Source organism: Rutidosis leptorrhynchoides, chromosome 1 (genome assembly GCF_046630445.1).
Source record: "Rutidosis leptorrhynchoides isolate AG116_Rl617_1_P2 chromosome 1, CSIRO_AGI_Rlap_v1, whole genome shotgun sequence".
NCBI classification, from domain to species: Eukaryota; Viridiplantae; Streptophyta; class Magnoliopsida; order Asterales; family Asteraceae; genus Rutidosis; species Rutidosis leptorrhynchoides.
In genome coordinates this window covers 347,823,081-347,846,131 of record NC_092333.1, presented here as the reverse complement: position 1 = coordinate 347,846,131, position 23,051 = coordinate 347,823,081, and the positions used below count along the sequence as shown (strand labels likewise).

Sequence of the window (23,051 nt, the reverse complement as noted above, 5' to 3'; positions counted from 1 at the left end):
TTCCAATTAGTAATCTCAATTTGCGATTATAATTTTAAGTTAGTGATAGTAATAAGGTTGGGTTAGTCAAGTATTTTTAAGTTTTATAAGTCACTCTTTTTCTTTCTTATTTTTTCGATCTTTTCTTTTCCGACCTTTTTCGACGCGCTCTTTTTCTTTCTTATTTCTCGCCATTCTAGTTTTAGGACATAGATTTTTATTCTACTTCTTATCTAAATTTCTTAAAATTACGAAAATTTATTTTAAGTGGTTAAATTGATAGACATCAAAATTTTCTGGTTCGTAGTAATAGTTGGATTTGTACGTGGACCGGGTTATTGGAGCTAAATAGTACTCAATTATATTGAGACCAAATGAATCCTGCCCCTCTGCTGCATCTTTTGGCTATTCGAAACGTGGGCAAAATCAGAAAAGTCTATTAATTGAATAACTTATATAATTTTTCTTTCCTTTTAAAAACTAATAGGATATTCAGTGAATGCACCGAGCAAGACGTTCACCACCTTTTGTACGGTCACCACCTGTAACTCGATCAAGACATCTAGCAAATATTACCGCCGTTGATTTTTCTTTAGAATCGTCATCCAGTCGACCAAGTACTCCAATTCAAATTTCCGATAATCCATTTTTTGAACCCGACCTCACAATTGAGAATCCAGAGAATATTCAGGGACGATTCATAGATCCTGAACCATTAAATTTTCCTCCGGAACCACCAGTCATTCAAACAGAGATTGTTGAGGAACGAACCATTAAATCAGAATCCTCTAGTGATTCCGATTCAACAAATTCAATTATGGAGAATCTGGAATCTTTAAGTATGGAAGACCGAATGAGAGCTAAACGCACTGGCCAAGGTCACGCAATTACTCATCCAGACATTAATGCGCCAGATTATGAAATCAAAGGACAAATTCTACACATGGTGACTAATCAATGCCAATTTAGTGGTGCGCCGAAGGAAGATCCAAATGAACATCTTCGTACCTTTAATAGGATCTGCACTCTATTTAAAATCCGAGAAGTGGAGGATGAATAGATATATCTCATGTTATTTCCCTGGACTTTAAAGGGAGAAGTCAAAGATTGGTTGGAATCGTTACCTGAAGGGGCGATCGATACATGGGACGTTTTAGTTGAAATTTTTTTTAAACAATTCTTTCCGGCATCTAAAGCCGTAAGACTTCAAGAAGAAATTGTTACGTTTACACAGAAACCAAATGAAACTCTATATGAGGCGTGGACAAGATTTGGAAAGTTATTAAGAGGATGTCCGCAACATGGTTTAGACACCTGTCAAATAGTACAAATATTCTACCAAGGATGCGACATCACTACAAGAAAAGACATAGATATAGCAGCTGGTGGTTCCATTATGAAGAAAAAAGGAAACTGATGCTTACAAAATTATTGATAACACTGCTTCCCACTCACATGAGTGGCACCAAGAAAAAGATATCGTTAGATCATCTAAAGCAGCTAGAGCCGATTCTAGCCATGACTTAGATTCCATTTCCGCAAAGATAGATGCTGTGGAGAGACGAATGGAAAAGATGACTAAAGATATCCACTCAATACGAATTAGGTGTGAGCAGTGTGGAGGACCACATTTGATAAAAGATTGTCTCAGTATTGAATTAACAATGGAACAAAGAGAGAATATTTCATACATAAACCAAAGGCCTGGAAATAATTATCAGAATAATTATCAACCGCCAAGACCGATCTATAATCAAAATCAGAATTATAACCGAAATATTCCATACAACAACCAACAAGGTCCTAGCAATCAACAAGTATCTAACAATACTTACAACCAGCAAAGACCTAATTTTCAAAACAAACCACCACAACCCGATGATAAAAAGCCGAATTTAGAAGATATGATGACAAAGCTAGTTGAAACTCAAACGCAGTTTTTCACATCTCAAAAACAAACTAATGAACAAAATGCTCAAGCATTTAGAAATCAACAAGCTTCTATTCAAAACTTGGAACAAGAAGTAAGTAACCTAGCAAGGTTAATAGGTGAAAGAAAACCGGAAAGTTTACCTAGTGATACAAATGCAAACCCCCGAAATGAAACAGCTAAAGCCATTACCACAAGAAGTGGTACAACACTTAAACCACCTGAAATACCTGTAACTTCTGATGAAGCTATTCCTACTCCACAAGAACCACAACCTGATCAAGATAAGGAAAAAGAACCGGTAGTTGAAAAGGTTAATGAAGATAACATAGTTAAGGCTAAACCTTATGTTAAACCATACCAACCACCACTTCCTTACCCGAGTAAAATGAAGAAAGAGAAACTTGAAGCCGAGCAATCTAAATTCTTGGATATGTTTAAACAGATAAATGTAAATCTTCCTTTCATTGATGTGATTTCAGGAATGCCTAGATATGCTAAATTCTTGAAAGATCTAATCTCAAATAGAAAGAAAATGGAAGAACTCTCGGCTGTTACTATGAATGCTAATTGTTCAGCAGTGCTGTTGAATAAGATACCAGAAAAACTATCTGATCCAGGAAGTTTCACAATTCCATGTTTTCTGGGTAGTCTTAGTTCAATAGAAGCATTGGCAGACTTAGGTGCTAGTATAAATTTAATGCCGTATTCACTATACACTAAACTAGACCTTGGAGAATTGAAACCAACCAGAATAAGTATACAACTAGCCGATCGATCAATAAAATATCCTAGAGGGATAATGGAGAACATGCTAGTTAAAGTTGGTACTTTAGTATTTCCAGTAGATTTTCTTGTTCTGGACATGGAAGAAGATTCTCAAGTTCCTCTCATATTAGGAAGACCATTCTTAAACACGGCTAAAGCAATGATAGACGTGTTTGGTAAGAAACTGACCCTAAGTATAGAGGATGAGAGTGTTACCTTTTTAGTTGATAGAGCAATGCAACAACCGCAATCTGCAGATGATACATGTTATTATATTCAAACTATAGATTCACATGCAGAATTGTTGGAGGAATTTCCAGAATTACAAGGAACAGGAGAATGTTCTTTAGGAGAAGGTAATGAACCAATTGATGAAGCTGAAATGTTAGCTACACTTATTGCTAATGGATTTGAACCAACAACAGAAGAAATTCAAATGCTAAAAGAAGAAGACAGATATCGATACAAATCATCGATAGAAGAACCTCTGAAATTAGAGTTAAAGCCACTTCCAAACCATTTGGAATACGCTTATTTACATGGTGAATCTGAATTACCTGTAATAATATCGTCTTCTCTTACTGAAAATGAGAAATCACAACTCATTTCTGTGTTGAAAGCTCATAAACCAGCCATTGCATGGAAGATTCATGATATTAAAGGAATAAGTCCTTAAAACGTATGTGTGATGACCCGGAAATTTCTGATCAAATTTAAGCTTTAATCTTTATATGTTCCCGACACGATGAGCAAAAATATGTAATGTTGAGTCTCGAAAGTTTTGAAAACTATATTCATATAATCAATTACCCTTTGACCATGCCTAGCGATTCACGAACAATTATATATACATATACATATGTGTGATTATTAAACTGGGATATATTATATAAAACATCGAACGGATTAGTGGATATGATTATAAGCTATGAGATCTATTTTATGAACCTGAAAATGCTATCAAGGTATTGAATAGATAATACTTTACATGAATGTATTTGTTCGATGTAAGTTTATCGACGAGATTAAAAGATAATATCAAATGATTGAATTATCAGATACATTGAATTATGATTAAGAGTATCTGTTATGAGGTTCACTTTGAATTAGGTAACCCTTATTATTAACCGTATTCGGAAAATGGTAAAGTGAGTTATAAGTGAAGACAAATGTGTCAATTAACGGGAACTAGCCAAATGTTAGTGGAATTTTCTGTTCGACTTTCTATATAAACGTTAACTAGTTAACCTTCGTATTATTTAGAGTGAAAGTGAAACTTTGGGAATATAGTTATATTATTTAGAAAGTTTAAGGAAAACAAACTAAACGTTGACGCATAAGGAAATTATATTTTTTTAAAGTATAAACGTTATAGGATATAATATTATAAACAATCTTCAAATATACTTTGAAATATAATTAAAATCTAAATATTTTATTAAAGTATTTCAAACCTATATATTATAAATATATTTTAATTTAGTCAAAAGACGTTTTGGTTTAAGTTAATGTTATTAAATATACTTCGATAACTAACGGGGGGTATGAATTATAAAAGTAAATGACCAAAACACTCAAAAGATTAAGTTACACTCTGAGTGAGTTAGTTTTTAATTAATTTAAGTCTAGTTATTAATAAAGGTACATGTCACAAAACGTTTAATTTAAAATAAAATATTTTGACAAACAACGAGACTTTAATTTATAGAAGGAAATGACCACAACGCTCAATTTTATAAGTTATATTTTTATAAAGGTAATTTATTGTTGAGTAAGTCTAATTTTTTGTAAAAGGTACGCGTCACGTAACGTAAAAGGCTAGTTTTCTAAATGTACGAAAGTGCGCCCGAAAAACCGAAAGTGGTACATGAGTCGTGAGACCACGACAGTGTCATTTTTGTGAAAATTATATTTTTACCATGAACGTAAATATAATATAATATATAATTAATTGTATAGATTAAATAATAATTTATAATTAATATATTAAATAATATGATGCGTAATAGAAAAAGTACGGTGGCTAAATTTATATTCTTACACGTTTTTATTTATTTATTATATTAATATGTTATATTATTATATTATTATTATATTAAAAAAAAAGGGAAAAGTGGCTAATTCATGGATCCATTTAACGTGTAAAGGTGATGTTTAGAATGACAGGAAATGGGGACGTGAGTTGAATTGTATTTGTTATATATATGTCATTTAGTTCAACCAAGTCTCACACATACTAACATCAAATTATTATTCTATATTAGTGTATTATTATTATTACTATTATTAGTAATATTAAGATATACATAAAATATTACGACAAGGTCATGAGCGAGTTATTTCAAAACTGGTTTTATGAGCTGGATAGGGCTAAGGAAATTATGGATTATAGCTAAGGAGGTTATGGGTATGGATCGGGGATATGCTCGTGAGGTTAAACTAGTGTTTATCATCTTCGTTGCGTTTACGTACCTTTCCTACAATATTGAACCTCAATATTGATACGTGAGTACGCTTAAATTAATTTTTACATATTAATAGTGTATCCCTAACTAGTGCTCGAGAAAATAGGAGTGTGCATGCTTGTATATTTTATATTACCCTTAGATAAGTTATGTTGAATCTTAAAGGTTGTTATACTAGGGATGAAATAAGGTATAAGATATGCATGTCATTGGAAAGCTAGTGAAAAATTAATAACTTTTCCTTTAGATGCCAAAGGGATCTGATGGACGGATTAGAAATTATAGCCAATTGAAATTTCGTAAAAATGATTATTATTATCGTCGTTAATATGGTTGTTCTAATTTTTTTATATAATTGTTAATATTATTATTATTATTATAGTTATTATTATTATCATCATTATTATTATTTATTATTATCATTAAGAATTGTTATTTTTATAATTATTATCGTTAAAGTTATAATTAGTATTATTATTATTATCACATAAAATAGTTATTAGTATATTCATTATCATAATATTTATCAATGCTAGTTTATCAAATAAAAATGTAATATAAATTATATAATTACCTCAATAGAATCTATCACAATATTTTTATGATATTAAATGCACTTTATAAATTTTATTACTTAAAATATATAAAAGTATACTTTAATATAAAATTGTATTTATTAATAAATGAATTATATTATTTACTCTATTAAATCTTTTAAAAATATTTTTAAAAATATAAAACGACGATATTTAAAATTATATAATAATCATTTTTAAATTTTGGAAATCATTTTGAGTCAAACTAATTTTTATCGACCTTTGTATATTAGACTTGAGCATTAGGATTGTGATACACTATGACTTGGCCTAAATTGTTAGACAAATTTTGACCGACATATAAATATATATAATTAATATAGGTTCGTGAATCCAAGGCCAACCTTACACTTGTTCAATGATGTTATATGTATTTTTACTACAAAATACAGTATGTTGAGTTTCATTATTCCCTTTTTAAATGCTTTTGCAATATATATTTTTGGGACTGAGAATGCATGCGCTGTTTTTTATAAATGTTTTACGAAATGGACACAAGTGATTGAAACTACATTATATGGTTGAATGATCGAAATCGAATATGCCCCTTTTTATATAGTCTGGTAATCTAAGAATTTGGGAATAGAAACCCTAATTGACGCGAATCCTAAAGATAGATCTATCGGGCCCAACAAGCCCCATCCAAAGTACCGGATACTTTAGTACTTCGAAATTTATATCATGTCCGAAGGAGGATCCCGGAATGATGGGGATATTCTTATATGCATATTGTGAATGTCGGTTACCAGGTGTTCAATCCATATGAATGATATTTTTGTCTCTATGCATGAGACGTATGTTTATGAGAAATGGAAATATGAAATCTTGTGGTCTATTAAAATTATGAAATGATTATTTATGTTAAACTAATGAACTCACCAACCTTTTGGTTGACACTTTAAAGCATGTTTATTCTCAGGTACGAAAGAAATCTTCCGCTGTGTAATTGCTCATTTTAAAGATATTACTTGGAGTCATTCATGACATATTTCAAAAAACGTTGCATTCGAGTCGTTGAGATTATCAAGATTATTAAAGTCAATTATAGTTACATATATTATGAAATAGTATGTCTGCCGTCAACTTTTGATGTAATGAAAGATTGTCTTTTCAAAAACGAATGCAATGTTTGTAAAATGTATCATATAGAGGTCAAGTACCTCGCGATGTAATCAACTATTGTGAATCGTTTATAATCAATATGGACTTCGTCCGGATGGATTAGGACGGGTCCTTTCAGTTGGTATCAGAGCGGTAGTCTTAGCGAACCATGTCTGCATTAGTGTGTCTAACTGATAAGTTGTTAGGATGCATTAGTGAGTCTGGACTTCGACCGTGTCTGCATGTCAAAAGTTTTGCTTATCATTTTGTGTCAAAAATTACCTGCTTATCATCCTTAAGAAATTACCTGCTCATTATTCTTAGTCTAGACACGTTTTACTGCATTGATTGCATGAATAGTGTATAGACAAATCCATATCTTAGCGTATCTGTTACTGTAGACTTTATCTGACACGTTTCCTTAATTTCCTCCGTAACTTATAGGAATTTAGTATTGTATATGCATATGTAAATTATATATTGCAGGGTACTAATCTACATCCTATAATCTATTTCTTATCGAAAATCCTTCATCTGATTGTACGAGATGAATTCCTCAACCAGTTTGAGTCTCTCAGATTCCGATAGCTAATCCGATAGTTATTCTGATAGCTATTCCGACATAGATGTTCACCTAAGCTCCGAAAACAGCGTCATCGGCATGAATCAACCAATCAACCATTATCAATTCATCTGAGGGGTTCGTAGTCGACTTAATTAATGGAAACGCGCAGAAGGCAATCCCTTCCACCAACCGAATTCACCTCTTGACAATGAATCTGAAGCGTTTACCGGCGAACCTATTCGAGACACCATTTTCAGTCTCATTTTCTGGGTAACTCGACAAGATTATATTCTATCCACAATTCTGAACCTTATTCATCCGCTCGTCCCGACCGACAATCATCCTGGAGTAATAGGTCAACGAACTTCGCGCTCGAATAATCAATTCGAAGAATATGGTGCAAAATGTACCAGCTTCAGCAACATCACCGGCATCAACAGCACCACCATCAACAACAGGATCATTACCACCACCAACAATCACATCCGCATCACACACCTCAATATCCCAATCTATATATCGGATATCAACGTCACACGTACCAAAGATACCAAGGAGTACCAACAACAACAAACGATGAAGTATTGATTCATAACTTCATCGGAGAAATATTCGGTGGTGATTATGTAATCTCTAAAGTTTTAGAGATTATCTATCTCAGCCTTAACCAAAAACTAGATGAGTGGACAGAGAGGATCGAGAGAAGAACCGAAACCCTAACAAGACTAGTGCGTAAGGTACAAGCTAGACTTGTTTTACCAACAGCATCAGTAGTACCAATAGCCTCACCAACACAGTCAATGCTGTCAACATTGTTAGAATCGTCAGCACCTCCAACCTCACAAATCTCGCCAGTTTAAGAATCACTGTGGAAACCATTACGAATTAATAACGAGTATATTGTATCAACGAGTTATGAAGTATTAACTCAGTCTCTCCAAAGAATTTATATTTATATTCTATATATATATATAAAAAAATTTTAACCATAATAAATCTTTCTGTACTAAGCTATTATGTATGGAACTTAACTATCTGGTTAATTCATATTACTAATTTGCTATGATGTACATTCTTCGTTAACAATTTAATCATTGTTAACTACAATCTCTGCTTCAACTCAATAAATTTTATTTCATAATAAATCAAGTGTATCATTCAATAACATGTTTGATTATACACTTTCATCTTTGATATACCCGAAATTTACGGGAAAACAACATTCGTATCTTGCGAAGTTAGCAAGAGTTCTATGAGCATCAGCATGATTCACTAAGGAAATACCTATAAATATTGAAGCATTGATTACATTAGTGAAATACTCCGCAAAGATTATGTAATCTCAAATGTTTTAGAGAAAATTCATTTCTAATTCAATCCGAAAATCAAATGAGCTTAGTATGATATTAACTCATTGAATCTGTATTATATCTGAAGAAAATATACCCACATATATTTTCATAAAGATTGTAATGAGAATTCTTGTTCAAAATATTATTTGTGAAATTTTTTTTTACGGGTAGGTAATACCCGAGAGATATATAAAATCACAATTAATATGTTACATTCTTCAATTCTGATTCAATAATCATCAACTAAACCAATATACATTCTTCTATAGAAATCAAAACAACCATACTCATACGAATCTAATTACATATTCTGATTTTGGGAATTTCAGAATTCAACTCGAGATACAACCAAAATCATCACTCTTAGATCTTTACATTTTTCAAAGCTATACTTTGACTTCAAAACTGTGATAGAACATCACTTTTAATCGTAACACATAAGATGGATATGAAAAATCATTCGGGATTTAGGACGATTTCATCATTTGGATATTGACTATGACAATCTGCAATTAAAACCCTTCGAAATTCTAGAAGACACTTCAAATAATAAACAATTGAGATAATGATCCAACCACACGTTACCCGAAGTTTTGTACCTAAAAAAACTCTCAAAACCAAAGTCATAATCGAACATGTACCTGCGTCGAATTCTTTATCATTTATTAGCAAAAACAACATTTCGATTCCTTTTCAAAGTAGCCAATTTTGTCACAGCTCCAGCAAGTCAACTTCGATTTTTCAGTCGGACCAGTCTTATTATAACCCTGATAGATACGTTGCCCTTTCGTCATTATTACTGGGGAACCTTTCATATTCCACCATATTACCACCAGCGTTTAATCATCTAAAACACGATTCTTCTGAACCCACCTCGGATTGATAACCAGAGATTCAAATATTATAGCATTAAATGCACAGGAAACATAAAAATGGTAGATGGTTTAAACGGTCAAAAGTTTGATGATAAAAGATAGTGAGTTGGTAAAGCTCAGAAAAAGAAAGGATTTGGTACTGAAAAACGGATTGAGCAAAGTATGAAGGAAGCCGTGGACAAATCACAGAGACTGAATCTGCCTTCAAAGGATCCAAATAATTCAGTGCCTGCTGAACTCGTTAGCAAACACCTTACTTCTTATTCTAAACCTTCACAGACAGATATTCTTCATCATCATCATATCTTAAATGTTATAAGATATCTTCGTATCTTCCATTATACATATTCTCCATATCTTTGGAGATATTTTCACAACTATTCTTATCAAGTATCATTTATCTCTCCGTAATATCTGCAACATAAAAGAAACCGTGTTAGTTTCTAAATTCTGAAAAATTTGAATATGAATGTTTTTGAAGTAGTGTTGGGAACTGATGCATGAGTTAGTATAATATAATGACACTTGATCAACGTCATTATATTAAAGTAATTCATGCTGAGTTTCTAATGGATGTGATGATTCACAGGACATACCGTCATCATGTACCATTTACACGACTCTTACATTCTATCTAATCTCTAAATATATCAAGAAAATATTTCTTGATGATTCGGTCTTTTTCAGGGTATTCTGGTAATTTAACAAATCAGGATTTACCATTACCCTTTCCTTCTTAGAACAATTACTATATTCCTTCTTAAATCCATACATATGAATTCCGGACCATTACAAGAGCTATTTAATCGCAAGAAGAAGAAACGAAAGGACAAAGCTTCGAAATGGAAATGTGGGGTATAAACCGCAGCAAATAGAAGAGAGCATTAACTATGGATGATGATGATTATAGAAGACAGAAGCAGGGACATCGAAATATCAGGGAAGATATAAAAATCTAGCAACAACCCGAAAAATTACAAACCGTATATATCGATGCATATAGCAACGTAAAGACACGGGAGAACTAAAAACACTATAAACCCTAGGGTATAGTAAAAGTAAATAGATTCTTCTGGTGGTAGATTAAAAAGAAGAATGACGGATATGAACGTTAAGAGGATATCAAGGATCAGGATGGGATGGAGCATATTAACGAATGTTTTAAAGTATGAATTGAGGAAGAAAGAATAGAGGGTGTGAGTCGTAAGGAAATAGAGAAGGCGGATTTATAGGGAAATATCCGACAGAACAATCGAATCAGATTATCGCGTTCAACCAAAGAAGATCTAAATCTCCTTAATTATCGAAGAATCAAATCTTATTATGAAGATTTTTTCTAAATTCCTTAAATTCAGGAAAGCAATCTTGAACACGCCGCCGGTTAAGTCAAACCTGCATTTATTCATTTTTCACTCTTTTGCGATAGCTTCACTTATACTCTTCGCATAATCAAATTGGGTTATCTATATTACTCAATGAGATAAAACTCTATGTATCAGTTTACATTCGTCATAATAACATTCTTACTGTTAGCCATGACGACCTCTATCAAATTTCGGGACGAAATTTCTTTTAACGGGTAGGTACTGTGATGACCCGGAAATTTCTGATCAAATTTAAGCTTTAATCTTTATATGTTCCCGACACGATGAGCAAAAATATGTAATGTTGAGTCTCGAAAGTTTTGAAAACTATATTCATATAATCAATTACCCTTTGACCATGCCTAGCGATTCACGAACAATTATATATACATATACATATGTGTGATTATTAAACTGGGATATATTATATAAAACACCGAACGGATTAGTGGATATGATTATAAGCTATGAGATCTATTTTATGAACCTGAAAATGCTATCAAGGTATTGAATAGATAATACTTTACATGAATGTATTTGTTCGATGTAAGTTTATCGACGAGATTAAAAGATAATATCAAATGATTGAATTATCAGATACATTGAATTATGATTAAGAGTATCTGTTATGAGGTTCACTTTGAATTAGGTAACCCTTATTATTAACCATATTCGGAAAATGGTAAAGTGAGTTATAAGTGAAGACAAATGTGTCAATTAACGGGAACTAGCCAAATGTTAGTGGAGTTTTCTGTTCGACTTTCTATATAAACGTTAACTAGTTAACCTTCGTATTATTTAGAGTGAAAGTGAAACTTTGGGAATATAGTTATATTATTTAGAAAGTTTAAGGAAAACAAACTAAACGTTGACGCATAAGGAAATTATATTTTTTTAAAGTATAAACGTTATAGGATATAATATTATAAACAATCTTCAAATATACTTTGAAATATAATTAAAATCTAAATATTTTATTAAAGTATTTCAAACCTATATATTATAAATATATTTTAATTTAGTCAAAAGACGTTTTGGTTTAAGTTAATGTTATTAAATATACTTCGATAACTAACGGGGGTATGAATTATAAAAGTAAATGACCAAAACACTCAAAAGATTAAGTTACACTCTGAGTGAGTTAGTTTTTAATTAATTTAAGTCTAGTTATTAATAAAGGTACATGTCACAAAACGTTTAATTTAAAATAAAATATTTTGACAAACAACGAGACTTTAATTTATAGAAGGAAATGACCACAACGCTCAATTTTATAAGTTATATTTTTATAAAGGTAATTTATTATTGAGTAAGTCTAATTTTTTGTAAAAGGTACGCGTCACGTAACGTAAAAGGCTAGTTTTCTAAATGTACGAAAGTGCGCCCGAAAAACCGAAAGTGGTACATGAGTCGTGAGACCACGACAGTGTCATTTTTGTGAAAATTATATTTTTACCATGAACGTAAATATAATATAATATATAATTAATTGTATAGATTAAATAATAATTTATAATTAATATATTAAATAATATGATGCGTAATAGAAAAAGTACGGTGGCTAAATTTATATTCTTACACGTTTTTATTTATTTATTATATTAATATGTTATATTATTATATTATTATTATATTAAAAAAAAGGGAAAAGTGGCTAATTCATGGATCCATTTAACGTGTAAAGGTGATGTTTAGAATGACAGGAAATGGGGACGTGAGTTGAATTGTATTTGTTATATATATGTCATTTAGTTCAACCAAGTCTCACACATACTAACATCAAATTATTATTCTATATTAGTGTATTATTATTATTACTATTATTAGTAATATTAAGATATACATAAAATATTTCGACAAGGTCATGAGCGAGTTATTTCAAAACTGGTTTTATGAGCTGGATAGGGCTAAGGAAATTATGGATTATAGCTAAGGAGGTTATGGGTATGGATCGGGGATATGCTCGTGAGGTTAAACTAGTGTTTATCATCTTCGTTGCGTTTACGTACCTTTCCTACAATATTGAACCTCAATATTGATACGTGAGTACGCTTAAATTAATTTTTACATATTAATAGTGTATCCCTAACTAGTGCTCGAGAAAATAGGAGTGTGCATGCTTGTATATTTTATATTACCCTTAGATAAGTTATGTTGAATCTTAAAGGTTGTTATACTAGGGATGAAATAAGGTATAAGATATGCATGTCATTGGAAAGCTAGTGAAAAATTAATAACTTTTCCTTTAGATGCCAAAGGGATCTGATGGACGGATTAGAAATTATAGCCAATTGAAATTTCGTAAAAATGATTATTATTATCGTCGTTAATATCGTTGTTCTAATTTTTTTATATAATTGTTAATATTATTATTATTATTATAGTTATTATTATTATCATCATTATTATTATTATTATTATTATCATTAAGAATTGTTATTTTTATAATTATTATCGTTAAAGTTATAATTAGTATTATTATTATTATCACATAAAATAGTTATTAGTATATTCATTATCATAATATTTATCAATGCTAGTTTATCAAATAAAAATGTAATATAAATTATATAATTACCTCAATAGAATCTATCACAATATTTTTATGATATTAAATGCACTTTATAAATTTTATTACTTAAAATATATAAAAGTATACTTTAATATAAAATTGTATTTATTAATAAATGAATTATATTATTTACTCTATTAAATCTTTTAAAAATATTTTTAAAAATATAAAACGACGATATTTAAAATTATATAATAATCATTTTTAAATTTTGGAAATCATTTTGAGTCAAACTAATTTTTGTCGACCTTTGTATATTAGACTTGAGCATTAGGATTGTGATACACTATGACTTGGCCTAAATTGTTAGACAAATTTTGACCGACATATAAATATATATAATTAATATAGGTTCGTGAATCCAAGGCCAACCTTACACTTGTTCAATGATGTTATATGTATTTTTACTACAAAATACAGTATGGTGAGTTTCATTATTCCCTTTTTAAATGCTTTTGCAATATATATTTTTGGGACTGAGAATGCATGCGCTGTTTTTTATAAATGTTTTACGAAATGGACACAAGTGATTGAAACTACATTATATGGTTGAATGATCGAAATCGAATATGCCCCTTTTTATATAGTCTGGTAATCTAAGAATTTGGGAACAGAAACCCTAATTGACGCGAATCCTAAAGATAGATCTATCGGGCCCAACAAGCCCCATCCAAAGTACCGGATGCTTTAGTACTTCGAAATTTATATCATGTCCGAAGGAGGATCCCGGAATGATGGGGATATTCTTATATGCATATTGTGAATGTCGGTTACCAGGTGTTCAATCCATATGAATGATATTTTTGTCTCTATGCATGAGACGTATGTTTATGAGAAATGGAAATATGAAATCTTGTGGTCTATTAAAATTATGAAATGATTATTTATGTTAAACTAATGAACTCACCAACCTTTTGGTTGACACTTTAAAGCATGTTTATTCTCAGGTACGAAATAAATCTTCCGCTGTGTAATTGCTCATTTTAAAGATATTACTTGGAGTCATTCATGACATATTTCAAAAAACGTTGCATTCGAGTCGTTGAGATCATCAAGATTATTAAAGTCAATTATAGTTACATATATTATGAAATAGTATGTCTGCCGTCAACTTTCGATGTAATGAAAGATTGTCTTTTCAAAAACGAATGCAATGTTTGTAAAATGTATCATATAGAGGTCAAGTACCTCGCGATGTAATCAACTATTGTGAATCGTTTATAATCAATATGGACTTCGTCCGGATGGATTAGGACGGGTCCTTTCAGTATGTGCAATGCCAACGAAGACTAAATCCGAATATGCAAGATGTAGTTGAAAAAGAAATTATTAAACTGCTAGACGCAGGTTTAATTTATCCAATTTCTGATAGTCCATGGGTAAGCCCAGTTCAATGGGTGCCTAAGAAGGGTGGCATGACTGTCATTACAAATGAGAAAAATGAGCTTATTCCTACTAGGACTGTAACAGGATGGCGTGTATGTATTGATTATAGAAAATTTAATGACGCCACCAGAAAAGATCACTTTCCCTTACCTTTTATTGATCAAATGTTGGAAAGATTAGCCGGAAATAGTTACTATTGTTTTCTTAATGGTTTTTCCGGATATTTTCAAATTCCAATAGCACCCGAAGATCAAGAGAAAACCACATTCACGTGCCCTTATGGTACTTTTGCTTACAAACGCATGCCATTTGGACTTTGCAACGCCCCTGCAACCTTTCAAAGGTGTATGATGGCGATTTTTCACGACATGATAGAAGAATGCATGGAATTTTTCATGGATGACTGAAAAAAGTCTTCGGTGATACATTTGAATCATGTCTAGCTAATCTTGAACGAATGCTGATTAGATGCGAACAATCAAATCTAGTACTTAATTGGGAGAAATGCCATTTCATGGTTAAAGAAGGCATCGTTCTTGGACATAAAATTTCAAAAGAAGGAATTGAAGTGGATAGAGCTAAAGTAGATGTAATTGCTAAACTTCCACATCCCACCAATGTTAGAGGAGTTAGGAGTTTTCTAGGGCATGCCGGTTTTTACCGACGTCTCATAAAAGATTTTTCTAAAATTACCACTCCTATGAATAAACTCCTAGAAAAGGATGCTCCATTCATCTTTTCAGATGAATGCATCAAATCTTTTAATATTCTTAAAGAGAAACTCACTAATGCGCCGATCATGATAACACCAAATTGGAATCTATCGTTTGAACTAATGTGCGATGCAAGTGATTTTGCAATGGGAGCCGTTTTAGGACAAATGATTGAAAAACGATTTCAACCTATATATTATTCTACTAAGACGTTACAAGGAGCATAAACGAACTATACAACTACTGAAAAAGAACTCCTTGCTATTGTCTTTGCTTTTGACAAATTTCATTCATATCTCGTTCTAGCAAAAACGGTGGTCTATACCGACCATTCTGCTCTTAGATACCTATTTTTGAAACAAGATGCCAAACCAAGATTAGTCCGTTGGATCTTACTCTTACAAGAGTTCGATATTGAAATCCGAGATAAAAGAGGAGCAGAAAATCTCGCCGCTGATCATCTTTCTCGTCTTGAAAATCCTGAATTAGAAGTTCTAAATGAATCGGCCATACAAGACAACTTTCCTGATGAATATCTATTGAAGATAGATTATACTGAAATTCCATGATTTGCAGACTATGCAAACTGCTTAGTATGTGGATTCCTTGAAAAAGGATTATCGTACCAAAAATGAAAGAAATTCTTCAGTGATATAAAACACTATTTCTGGGAAGATCCACATTTGTTTAAAAGTTGTCCCGATGGAATAATACGCCGATGTGTATTCGGAGATGAAGCTAGTAAAATTTTAAACCATTGTCACACAGGACCAACAGGAGGGCATTATGGGCCTCAACTAACAGCAAGAAAAGCTTTTGATGCTGGATTCTATTAGCCTACAATTTACAAAGACGCACACCTTCTTTGCAAATCATGTGATGCTTGTCAAAGGGCCGGAAAAATAAGTCAACGTGATGAAATGCCACAAAATGTCATTCAAGTATGCGAAGTATTTGACATTTGGGGTATTGACTTTATGGGTCCATTTCCAAAATCTCATAATAATCTCTACATTCTCGTAGCCATTGATTATCTATCTAAATGGGCAGAAGCACAAGCTCTCCCAACTAACGATGCACGAGTTGTAGTCAACTTTTTAAAACGTCTTTTTGCAAGGTTTGGAACACCGAAAGCTTTAATAAGTGATCGGGGAACTCATTTCTGTAATAATAAACTTGAGAAAGTTCTTAAAAGATATGGAGTAACTCATAAAATCTCCACCGCATATCATCCACAAACAAGTGGACAAGTTGAAAATACCAACCGAGCTTTAAAACGTATTCTGGAGAAAACCGTTGGATCAAATCCGAAGGAATGGTCCATTAAATTGGAGGATGCACTCTGGGCTTTTAGAACAGCCTACAAAACTCCAATTGGAACCACACCTTTTAAACTCGTCTACGGAAAAGCATGTCATCTTCCAGTAGAAATTGAACACAAAGCATTTTGGGCATTGAAGACATGTAATCTTGATTTACATGAAGCTGGACGTCTACGATTAAGTCAACTAAATGAATTAGAAGAATTAAGACATGAAGCATACGAAAATTCGTTAATCTATAAAGAAAGAACGAAGAAATGGCATGATAAAAGAATCAAAAGTTCAAAAGAATTTAAAGAAGGAGACAGGGTTCTTCTTTTCAATTCACGATTCAAGCTATTTCCTGGAAAATTGAAATCAAGATGGTCTGGACCATTCATAGTCAAAAGAGTTTTCCCATACGGAATGATAGAATTAATAAATTCAAATGGAATTGAATTTAAAGTTAATGGTCACAGAGTTAAACATTACATAGATAATCCGATGGAAGTCGACAACGAAGTTAATCACAATTTCGATACCACAGCTAACTAAGTGTGGGGAGAATCAAGTCTTTAAAGGATAATATGTATTTCTGTTAGAGTTAGATTTTCTGTTTTCGTGTAGTTCTCGAAAATGGAACCCGAATGGTCTTTCCCTAGCAGACCCTAAAGAACTAGTCTTCTCCCCCCATTCTGAATTTTTATTTTTTTAGGTTTTTACAAAATGAAGACTGCCTGTGAACTAAACCATGGTCTAATGCTACACGCTTTGATCACTAAACGTAATAATGACACACTTCCGAGTGAACTAGTATCAGTAATCAGAAAAAGATTGGACGGAGTAAGAAAAGAATCCAGATGCGAAGATAATAAGTTACAATTTGGTAAAGGAAAATCAAAATCCGCAGTGAAAAGAAGAGCACGACACCTTGAAAGATGTCACAAATGCGGAAAATGGTCACATGGAGGTAAATGTTCAAATAATCAAACCTATTCAAATACCGAATTTGTTACTTTATGCAGAGACAGACCGTTCATATGTTTAGAAGAAAAAACACTGAATGCTCGAGGTTACGCCTATGTAGCTATGGAAAACCAATTAAACCGACTATCTTATGAATGGGATAGATCATATAACTAAGAATACTATCTCACAGGTAAGTCTGTACAGTTTTTATTTTTTATTTTTATTTTTAACCTTTTGATAATAAACGCTAATTTGTTCGCTATAAAGTATTAAATTGGTATTGAATAAAATTAGGTTTGGCGACCGAAATTATTGATATCATACAAAAATTTATTACATCACTGCGAAATTTAACGTTTATTCTTAAGGTATAAATATCTTTAATCAATCAACCCAAAATATTTCAAAAATTCGTCATGAGTTAAATTAGGTCATGGAACCGAAATTACTTTACCGAAAAGAGGGGCGCATATTTTTGATAATATTTGATTGATTAAAGTGGGATAAAAGACCAAAAAGATTTTTAATTTTATTTTTACCATGTTTTTAAAATTAATATATAAATCTTAAATTAATATTGTAAACTTTTTAAATTAATATATTTAAAATTGTAAATATTTGAACAATTGATATTTTTAAGTTTGTATGTATAAAAACAAAAATATAATATAAGTTTGGTGTGAATTTTTAATTTTTTAAAAAAATGTGAATTTTTAATTTTATGCATATTTTAAATTTAAGTTGTGTGAATTTAAAAACAAAAATTTACTTTATTTCGCTAAGTTAAAAATATGATTTTTAAAATTCGTCGTGAGTTGAAGACTATGTCGTTGAACCGAAATTGCTTTACCCGAGGGAGGGACGAGAACTTTTATTATCATTATTTTTAATCTTATTGAATTAAAGTATGCCAAAAACATTAAAAAAACTCAAAAATCTTTACTTTTAAAACCGCGCTTTGAATTGACAAATTTTAAAATTTTGTCGAGGGACGGAGTAGGACATCGATCCAAAACACCCTCGCTCCTAAAGGAAAACAAATTTTTAAAATTTAATTAATTATAAGTTTTATAAACTATAAGGTTTTATATATAAAAAAAAAAAAGCCCAGAACACTGTAGCCGGGAACCCATGCGATCGCATGGGAATCACCCTATCCCTCCATGCGATCGCATGGAGGCAAATTCTAGGCCTGATACATACAGACAGCGAGTCTGTCTTCCTCACACCAACACACACAAAAACACGAAACTCTCTCAAGTCTTCACCAAATTTCATCATTTTTCACCGTAATTCATCATTTTTCTTGCTCTAATCATGCCTAGATTCTCATTCTTCAGCAAAATGGTAAAAATTACACCCCTAAACTCATAAATTTGCTAGTTTTTGTGATAATTCCAATTTTTTACCTAATGCAATTTTGTTAATTTCTAGTGTAATTAGTGTTAAATTGATAGTGTTTTATGCATGTATAACCTATATTGATGCTATTTAACATGATTTGAAACCAAAAACTTCAAAAATTTTAGAAATCTAGGGTTTGTTTTCTTGAGCAATTTGGGACTTTTTGATATAAACAGGTTATGGCCGATTTTCGTCATGAATTATTGCTAAATTGAGTAGTGTAACATGTTTAGATAGTTAAATGATTTAAACATTGATCCTAAACATGATTTTTGGAGATTAAAGTGGACTTTTTAAGTCCAAAATTCATGAACTTGATTAATTTGATATATTTGCCATTTGAGACTTGTTTAATTATTAGTAATGACTATTTTGACATGTTATTTGAGTTAAATGCTTATGAACTTTGTATACATTTTCATATGTGCTTATTTGAAAAGTGTAGAATTCTGAAAAATTGTGAAAATGTGTATAAGTTTAATTTTGATTTAACATGTTATAGTGATTGTTTTAAGTTGTTATTTTGCTAACACTAATGCATATTTGGATGCACAAATTTTGTGTTTAATGTGTTTTGCAGAAAGCCGATACTGGAGGTTCAGGAGCATCATCATCTAGACGACCAGCACCAGCACCAGAACCAGAACCAGAAATGCAACACGAACAAGAACCACAACAACAGCCTGATCAGCACATATCTTATTATGATCCGGTACAGTTTGTTGATGAATTCATAGTATTCCCAATGAGGCCGTCAGTAGAATTCCCAACGATTCCTGAGCACACTCTGCATCCTAATCTAAGATTTGATAGGAGATGGAGAGATTACGAGACATATCAAAGGAACAAATTCAAATTGGTAACAAAAAATGTAGAGGTGCCAAGGGTAATCGATTGGGCCCCTTTGGAAATGGTCCATCTAGCTGACCGTGTTAGACAGCTTTTAGTTCAAAGGTATGGCAGTTCTTCTTTTACAGATTGGGAACGTCTTTTCACCATTCGTAGGCCTGTATATAAGGAATGGTGTGTTGAGTTGATGAGTACTGTATCACTTGATACAAATATAGTTAGAATAGATGATAGAAGATTTCTTAGGTTTATCCTTGGCGGTAGGATGTACAGAATGTCCATGCTGGACATGGCCAGGGCTTTACAGATATATACTCCTGGTGAGTTGCTACTACCCGATTGTACAAACTTGATTCATTATGGTGAAAGGGTAGATAGCAACTTTGACGCTGACGCCATTTGGAGGCGTATGTCACATTTTGATGTTTTTACACTAGCAGGAGGACACTCCTATACACATATTGACAGAGCCGAGCTTCGTATTATTCATAGATTTTTGGCTAACTCGATTACACAGAGAGGTCACAATAAAGAAAAAATTACCTTACATGATTTATTCTACCTAAAGTGTATTCGGGATCCTAGAAGCTTTGTCAATATCCCTTAATGTGTTGCTTTTTATTTATCTAAAATGGTAGAGGGAATGTAGGAAGGGAGTATAATAGGAGGAGGTATTTTTGTTACTCTCATTGGAGAGTATTTAGGTGTTGATAGGAACCAAGGGGGTCCATTACAGCTTTGTAGAGAACAGGTTGAGCCCTTAGGATTGAAAGTTTATGTGGGTGCTAAGGTATTGAAAAGTAGACGTAACCAGGCAGTACCCTATGAGGGATCTCATCCTCAGGTAGAGAGAGGCTCAGACGAGGAAATGGAGGAGGCGGAAGACATTAGGGATGTCTTTCGAGATGCTATTCTTGACGTCCACGTTCATACAGATGAGGAAGCAATGACGAACGCGGCCAGACATAGTATGTATGAGCAGTGGAACTCCGAGCGAGTATACGAGGATTATAGGCGATCCCAACACGATAGCTGGTTAGTTCATCAGCACCAAATCATGAGCCAGCTATCATATCAGTTAACAAATAACTATGTACCTACTCGACCTACTCATTTTCCGCCACACAGCCCCGGTATCCGACCACCCTTTAACCGGTATGACTATAACCAAGCCTATCAAAACACCTATAACCAAAAATGGAACCCACCTGACGAGATGAACTGGAACCCATATCCAGACTGATTTAGTTCCATTTGGTTATTTATATGATTTTTATTTTTTTATCTTTTTACTTATTCATGTTTAAACTTATGTTATTGAATATACTTATGTAATCTTTATCATTTTTATTATTATTGTGTACTAATATTTCACATTTAGGATTTGAAAGTGGGATATTAAGTCCCATTTCAAATTGCCATGCATGTTTATATTTGTATGTATGTATATTGTAAATTGTACAAAACAGGGTAAAACAGCGCATTTTCAAAGACTGGCATTAAGTTCAGCAAAAGCTACTAATTTTGACGACAAGATGACAAATAAATGTGATGTAACAACAGACGGAATGAACAAATGATATGCACCATTTATCATTCAGCAAACAAACGCCAATATGTTTGGAAACTTTGGTAAAATTTAATCATTTCTACGCTAATCAACCTCAATAATTTAAATTGTTACTGATTTCTTGCAAATGAGGGCATTGCAAGATCTTAAGTGTGGGAAGGGGTTAAATTCTTTCGGATTTTTAAATTTTTTTTTTACTTTAAACACTTGGTTACCATTAGAAATACTAGTAAAGTAGTAGTTGTATTAGAATCTAGTGCTCTCTGATAATAAAGAACATCCCTAGTCTTATATACTGACTACCCAATTCTAGTAAAATTTTTCAAAATTTTCAATTAAATGAACTCTAAATCATGTTTATACATATTTATGAACGATAAAACTAGGTGTTAACACCGAAATTATTGTTACCTCGGAAAGGACATAAATTGAGAAACAAACCAAAATGTTAGAATTCATTTAAAATGGAATAGAGGACAATAAAAAGGAAAATAAAAGCCAAGTGTGGGAAAAATTACCAAGTTATCTTAAACATATGTCACATATTTCTGTAACAAATAATTGAAGATACTTTTGCTTTGGACAAAACTAAACTGTTTTACCCGATGAAAGAAAAGAAGAGATGGATCTACACGATGAATCAATTCCATCGTTAAAAGGAAGTAAAGTCTTTCGAAAAAGACACGTGCTTCTTGATTTAGGTCATGAAGTTGTCGTCCAGACCAGCTGTAGGTTGATGAAAAATCTAGAAAAGTCATCTCTAAAATTAGCAGGAAATCCACGGACCTCAGCATCAAACAGGGTCGCCAAGTGGTCAGACTTATCCTAACCATGAGAGGATCTGTCTTGTAAAATAGGGAGGACACCGTGCAAATTAGCTTGATAAGACTAATAAATCAGACCCCCAGAAAGGATAATCTCCTTAAAGATTAAAAATCAGGTTTTAAGCCTGATATTACTCAATCCTTGAGATTGACCTTAAAGATTGAGAATTACAAACTCATGGAATTCAATGATATCTAAACTCGAGCTTGAACGAGAAAATATTTTGATCAAAATTACAAACCGATTTGTTTTCTGAAAACCCATTTTCAATGCGTTCATTACCATTGAACGTAAAATCCTAAGAGTTCACCTTGAATCCATTAGGTCACCTGAACCAAATCGGGTGTCAACCGTAAGAACGGTGGTTGCATAGCATGGTCAAAGACAGGACCTTGTGCCAGACTGAAAAATCATAAGGGTGAGCTTTACTATTGCTCCTACCAAGGATAGTAATTGCGTCCGACACG

At 32.2% G+C, this 23,051-nt stretch overlaps 1 non-coding gene across 1 annotated transcript; it reads right to left on the bottom strand.

Moving 5' to 3' along the window:
• Positions 1–1,180: 1,180 nt before the first annotated feature.
• Positions 1,181–1,287, bottom strand: LOC139887167 (small nucleolar RNA R71). The gene has a single exon (XR_011773008.1). It is a non-coding gene; the product is annotated as a small nucleolar RNA R71 (small nucleolar RNA).
• Positions 1,288–23,051: the final 21,764 nt, after the last annotated feature.